Consider the following 6719-nt stretch of genomic DNA (forward strand, 5'->3'; position numbering starts at 1 on the left):
CCTCTCCTCCCCTCTCCTCCCCTCCCCTCCACACCCTGGGATGCTGTTTTGGGAACTGGCGGCCTAGCTGGGTCTTGCCTGTATTTCTGGCATTGCGCTGTTGCTACAGCAACTGTGGGGGTGGACTGGGAGGGGGAGAGGGAGAGGGGGAGAGAGGAGGGAGAAGAAAATGAAGGAAGGAAAGAAGAGGAATGGGAGGCAGGGAGATAGGAGGAAAGACAGTCCCACTGTGGGTGACTGGGGAGAAGGGGTCAGGTGCTCTGCCCAGCCTGACCCCAGCCCTCTTGGACGGCTGCCTCCTTTCTAAATCCCTTGCCAGTCTGCACGTCTGGCCTCAGCCTGGCCCGAGCCCACGGGGCAGGCACACAGAGCCCGAGCCCGGGCCTGCAGCTCCTTTCCTGCAGGTGAGGGCAGCGTGGACCACCTGGGTCTCTGTCCAGTTACAGTGGGGCTCTGGCTTCGGCCTTCGACGGGGACTTGGCTTCACTGGGAGCCTCTGGCTAGGTAACCTCTGAGCCTTGGTTTTCCGTTTGGGCGAAGTTTCGTATGGGTGAAAGTTCCTGACGCAGGGACTGGCACAGAGCAGGTGGTGTCAGTTTAGGACAGGGCCAGGGGACGCCGCTGTGAGGTGGCCGGCTGAGGCTTCGGTTCTGAAAGTTCTGAAAGTCCAGTGCGCCTGGATTTGTGAGACCTGGCACCAGAGCCCCAGGGGTGGGCTGTCTTATCACCTAGTCTGAGCTGAGAGGCTGTGGCTGTGGAGAGCAGAGGGTGGGGTGAGAGGTGGGGCCGGGCTGGGGGCTCAGATAAGGCCCAGGGAGGGCTGGGCTGAGACGGCAGGGAGAGAAGGCCTGGGCTCCGACCAGCGGACCACAGCCCAGCCCGGGCAGCCTGAGGGCCCTTCCGCCACCTGGGCTGGCCTTGCCCCCACCTTCCCTTCCCTCCTTCCTCCCCTTCCTGCTGCAGCCTGCCCTTTTGGTCTGGTCTCTGCTCAGGGCTGGGGGGTGTGCCGGTGGGGGAGGAGGCGCTGGGGCTGAGACCTTGTGCGGAGCCCGAAATTTCCTCCGGGGGAGGGGCTACCGTGGGTGGAGTGGGCAGCATGTCATTTGAGAGAAGCCGGGAAACTGTCTTCACACACACACTCACATGCACGCGCACACACACATACACGTACACACACTCCCTCTCACACTCCACCCAGTGGCCTTCTGACAGCCTAAAATTTCTCCAGTAAGAGCCTAGGTCCTCAAGTTAGCCCCAGTGAGCATGCAAATGCCTGCGGAGGGGTGAGACAGAATGTTCTAACACTTCCGGGGGTAGCAGCCCTGCATCTAAGGGCTAAGGGACTGACTGTGGTTTGGATCCTGGCCCTAAGTTTGAAAAACACGCCAGGTGCATGTGCAAGTGCGACCCAAATCCTGACAAGATGGAAGAATGGGGACAGGACTCCAGCATGACTACACCCCATTTGGGGGAGGGCTTCCCCCTTTCTCCATCTCTCTCTCTGGCAAGCAGAGGCAACCTCTGATGATTAAAAAAAAAGAAAAACGCTAAGTAATTTACCACTAAGGAGCCAAGAGCTGGAGGCAAGGCCCAGTCGCATGGCCTGCACAGGATTGTGGACAACATTGGCTAAGAAGGGGACAGAACAGGCGCGGGCCAGAGGCCGGAGACTCACACAGTCTTCCTGGGTGGAAGCCATTAATGGCTTTGGAAGGCATGGCCATCTCCCATGGGGGGTGATTTCTCACTCCCTTAACCCCCATCTCTCTCTGATGAGCATAAGTATCCTATAACAAAATTAAAACAAAAATAGAATAAAATAAAAATAAGTAGGGACCAGCAATTAGCGTAATGGCTATGTTGTTGGACTCCCGTGTAGTCGACTGTGATTCGAGTTCCGGACCCGGTGGCTTAAACTCACGCTGGGCCTGTGTGTGTGCGTGCCCAAGATCCCGAGAGGAGAATGGAGGAGAAGGGATTGCGGCGTGGCCATCCCCCCTGGGGGATGATTAATGGCTTTCTGTCTCTCTGTCTTTCTCTGTCTTTCTGGTGAGTACGTACACCCTATAGTAAAAACCTCTCAAAAAAATAATAAAAATAAATAAATAAAAATAAGTAAAAAAAAAAAGAAGAAGAAGAAAAGAATGCAGTGCCCATCCGGGTGCCCACCACGATGTAGACACCCCATAGCCAGCAGCTGGCGACGTTACCGTGACTCTCCTTACTGCGAATCAAGTACCGTGGCGGTGTCTGCATTGTGAGCGTGGATGTGCGTGGCCACACCGTCCTGTGACTCTCAGCTTGGACCCCGGGGACCCCGGACTCCTCGCCTGGGCAGGCTCCACTCTCCCAGACAGCCATCGCCTCATTCTTCCTGGCCGCTCTGGTGTGGGGAGGCCCGGCCTGAGCTCCTAGACACTCTAGAGCCGCCCGCTCTCCCTGGGTCAGCCCCTCTGAACCGTCCCTACTCTTCTTGGGTTCTGCCATAGGGTGGATGTGCTTGCAGAGAGACAGAGACAGAGAGGGAGAGAGAGGAAAAGCGAGAAATCACCCCAGAGGGGATGGCCACACCAAATTCCCTTCTTCTGGGATCTTCGGCACACATGCACTCACACGCGCCTGGTGTGATTTTTCAACCCGCCAAGTCTGGGACATGAACCGCGGGCAGCCATGAGGGGTCCAGCACATTAACCTCCAGGCCACCTGCTGGCCCCCTTCTCTGCTCCCTTCAGTCCTACAATGCGCATGACCTCTCCCTTCTCCTGGGGAAGTAGAAGCCCCCGATTGGTTCCCTCCAAGCACCCCTGGACTGCAGTTGCCCAACTTCTGTCCCTGTCCTCTGCTCTCAGGGAACAGGTTCTTGCTTCCAAAGCCAGCCTTCTGCCCGGGTGCGACCGTGGGCGTGGCTGTGGGCATGGCCACAGCCTCTTCCTCTGGGCTGGCCCCCTGCTGCCTTGAGTGCCCCTTAGCCTCAGTCTCATGGGTTCCCTGCCTGTCTGGCCAGGCCCTCCCCATCTGTAATCCCTGGTCAGGAGGCCACGGGGCATCACGGCACCACTGGCCCCTTGACTGGCCCTTCTGACCCGTTCAGGACTTACCACGGAGGTTGCTCTGTGTTGCCGCAGAACAGGTGCTCGGCAAGTCCGGGTTAGTTAGTGATCAGATGAAACAGTGCACGTCTGGGGTCTGGCAGGTGGGGGACAGGCGTTCATCTCCAGGGCTCAGCTGCGTGGAGCACCGTCCGGCAGCCGCTGTCCTCGGGGAAAGGTCTCTGAGGAGCGAGAGGAGCCGGCAGCCTTCCCACTGCGTAGCAGGGTTTACTCTGGCCTTCGGGCACCTGTTGAAAGGATCACAATGTGGACTCTGAGAAGGCAGAGGAGGGCCGCCAGCCGCAGTGCTTGAGGCAGCTGGACCCCAAGTGGCAGACTGCGTGGCCAGGTCCTGGGTCTGGTGGCTTGGAAAGTGTATGTGTGCCCAAAATCCCAAAAGGAGGGAGCGATGGAGAAGGGATCTCAGCATGACCCTCCCCCATGGTGGGTTCTCACCACCCCGTCTCTGGCAAGCACGTGCACTCTCCAGCAAATACTGCCAATAATAATAATATACAAAGCAAGAGAACAGCGAAGCCGAGGAGGGAGCCCTTCCGTGGCCCCGAGCACTAGTGAGACTCTGATGGCCAAGGTCTTGGCTTGGATCTGCCATGGCCCTAGAATTACAGAAGGCCCTGAGCAACCTGGCCGCTTGGCTCTCACTGCGCAGAGCGAAGCAGGCTGTGAGCCCACCTGTGCTGACAGTCACCTGCAGCTCCACACCCCTGCATGGCTGTTTTCTTTGTTTTCTTTCTTTCTTTTTTATTGTTATAGGGCATGTGCACTCAACAGAGAGAGACACAGAGAAAGAGAAACAAAGAGGGGAGAAGCGAGAAAGCACCCCGGGGGCGGCCACACTGCAGTGTCTGTCCTCCATTCTCTCTCAGGATTTTGGGCGTGTGCACACATGTGCCTGGAGTGTTTTTTCAAGCCACTGAGTGTGGGACTCAAAACGCACAGTCGGTCATGTGAAATCCAGCCACCCCCAACCACACCACTGGTGTCCCCCTCTTTTTTAAGAGATATTTTTGTTATAGGGCAGGTGCTCTTGCTGGAGAGACAGAGTCAGGAAGTGAGAAATCACCCCCCGGGGGGATGGCCACACCACAATCCCTTCTAATCTATTCTTCTCTCGGGATCTGTGCACGCACACACACCTGGTGTGAGTTTTAAGTCGCCGGGTCCGGGAATCCAACTGCGGTCAACTATGTGGGAGTCCAGCAATGTAACCATTTTGCCATCTGCTGGTGGCCCAGTTTTGTTTTAAGGCAGGGTGTTGTCCTCCTGTCTGAGCCTCCCCAAGTTCTGGGATGACAGGTCATGCCCCATGCCCAGCCTTTATGCTGGACCAGGACTCGGGCCCAGCCTGTGCAGTGCAGCATCAGCAGGGTGTGCCCGTGACTGGCTCTCTGGACATGTTTTCAACCCAGCCTGTTCCCTCAACTGTGATGGGCCTGCCTTGGGTTGTCGCGGGGGCGGGGGGGGGGGGGACCCCCTGCACTGTGCTCACCGAAGCCCCTGCACAGAACAGACAGGCTCTCCAGGAGCAATGCTTTCCCTGGAAGTTGGCAGTCAGCCTAGGGAGAGGAACTCAGGCCGTCTGCAGCACACCAGGTGTGTCAGCCGTCCGTTCTCCTCTGGGCCCTCTGGGGATCATCGGCGAGTAGCAGGGAGGCCTCCCAGAGGGGTGTGCAGGGTGGACCTGGAAGGCCGGTGGCCTCTGGGAGGCAGAGAGGTGGGCGGGTGCGGAAGGGCACGAAAGGCAGCAGTGGGCGTGGGCTGTGTGTGTGGCGGGAGCGGCCTTGGTGCTGGGTGGGCAGCACGGGTCAGTGCAGTGTCCTTGTTAAGGTGGTGAGCACCGGGACCTCTGTTGGGCCTTTCATGATCCATGGTCACAAAGAAAAGCCACCCAAGGGGCCAGTCCATGGCGTGGTGGTTAAGGCACTGGATCCCCCATGGCCAAGTATGCAGTTCAAGTCCTGGACCCGGCGGCATTGGGACCTTTTGGGTCACATGCATGCTCATGCGCACGTGAGCCCAGAATCCTGAAAGGAAGGAGAGATGGAGAAGAAGGGATTGGGCGTGATCATGCGCCGTGGGAGGGGCTCTTTCCTCTCTATTCGTCAGTGTGTCTTGCCCTCTCTGTCAGAGTTGGCGTAATGGCTATGTTGCTGGACTCCCATGTCATTGACCGCAGTTCAAATCCTAGACCCGGTGGCTTAAACTCACACTGGGCATGTGTGCGTGCGTGCCCAAGATCCCGAGAGGAGAATGGAGGAGAAGGGATTGCGGTGTGGCCACCCCCCTGGGGGGTGATTTCTCGCCTTCTGTTTCTCTGTCTCTCTGTGTCTTTCTAGTGAGTGCATGTGCCCTGTAGCAGAAACTTCTCCAAAAAATTAAAAAAAAAAAAGCCACCGAAGTTCCTCAGTTCTGGGGTAGACAGGAATAACTGCCAACACTCTCCATGGGTTGCATGTTTTAAGCATTTCACGTGTTAGAACTTACCTGATCTCAGAGCACCCTGGGATAGAGCAGTTATAGTCCCCCGTTTATAGGTGAGAAGCGAGGGGCAGAGAGGGCACGGGGCTTCTGCATGGCGGCGTCAGTACTCAGCCCTAGCCAGTCAGCACAGCCCGGCTCTGGCCGCCAGGGAGCTCCTTGCTGTACCCAGTCACTGCAGCGCTCTGCTCCGGCTCTTTGTCAGCTGCAAGGGCAGCCCCCTGCACTGTCACCCTGGCCGCCTGGCTGCCTGGCCGCCAACACCGGTAATGTGTCCAGGGCAGGGGGGAGAGACAGGGATTGCTGTGGGACTTACCAAGGAAGACGAGGACTCAGGAAGTTGGCCACAGCCTGGTGCGGCAGACAGACCCCAAGTCCCTAGGGACATAGAGGACAGGGTTGGCCCAGGTGCTCTCCTGCCCAACCGGGCGCCCGCTAGCAGTAGACGCACTGGCATCGCGAGAACTCTGTGGGAGCTGCGATGTGGCCCAGGCTGCCTGTAAGTGGACTCTCTGCTGGAGGGGAGCAGGGCCCAGATGGGGTGGGGGCAGAGCAGCACGCCAGCCCGTCCCCCACTGGGGTCCACTCCCAGGTATGACAGTCCCCTCCATCCATGGCGCCAGCTCCGGGGCCCCAGCAGATACAGAAATCCAGGATGGAAATCCAGGATGCTAAAGCGTCTTCCGTATTACGTATTTGCATATAACCTCCCATCCTAAGTCCTGTCTGTGGATAACCTGCGACACTTAGCACGATGCAAACGTGGAACTCCTTGTTATTTAACATTTGCACTACTTTTTATTGTGGCATTGTTTGTTTTTAAACACTTTCCACGTGGAGTTGGTTGGATCGGTGGGTGCAGGACCCGCAGGACGGTAGCGCCAGCTGTGCTGGGGCCTTGTGTGACACTTTCTGGGCCAGAATGAGGGAGAGGAGTGACGGGAGATTGGGGGTTGGGCATAGAGCCAGAAGAGAGGCCAGGGAGAGGGTGTGACTGGGCACCCCAGCCCCAGGGCAGGGCAGGGCAGGTGCGGCAGAGCCGGGAGGAGAGGCCGCGCCCGGGGAAGCCGGCTGCACCCTGCCGTCATTTCCTCTACGGCAGAACAAAGGCTCCCGCACCCCGGCGCCCCC

At 58.1% G+C, this 6719-nt stretch overlaps 1 protein-coding gene across 5 annotated transcripts in view; it reads left to right on the top strand.

Annotated features, from left to right (window-relative positions):
- The window catches only part of DMTN (dematin actin binding protein), a 21202-nt gene that overhangs the window by 2498 nt on the left and 11985 nt on the right, over positions 1-6719 (top strand). The gene's annotated exons all lie outside the window — the stretch shown is intronic.

This window comes from Tupaia chinensis, unplaced genomic scaffold, assembly GCF_000334495.1.
Source record: "Tupaia chinensis unplaced genomic scaffold, TupChi_1.0 Scaffold000494_1, whole genome shotgun sequence".
Lineage (NCBI taxonomy): Eukaryota > Metazoa > Chordata > Mammalia > Scandentia > Tupaiidae > Tupaia > Tupaia belangeri.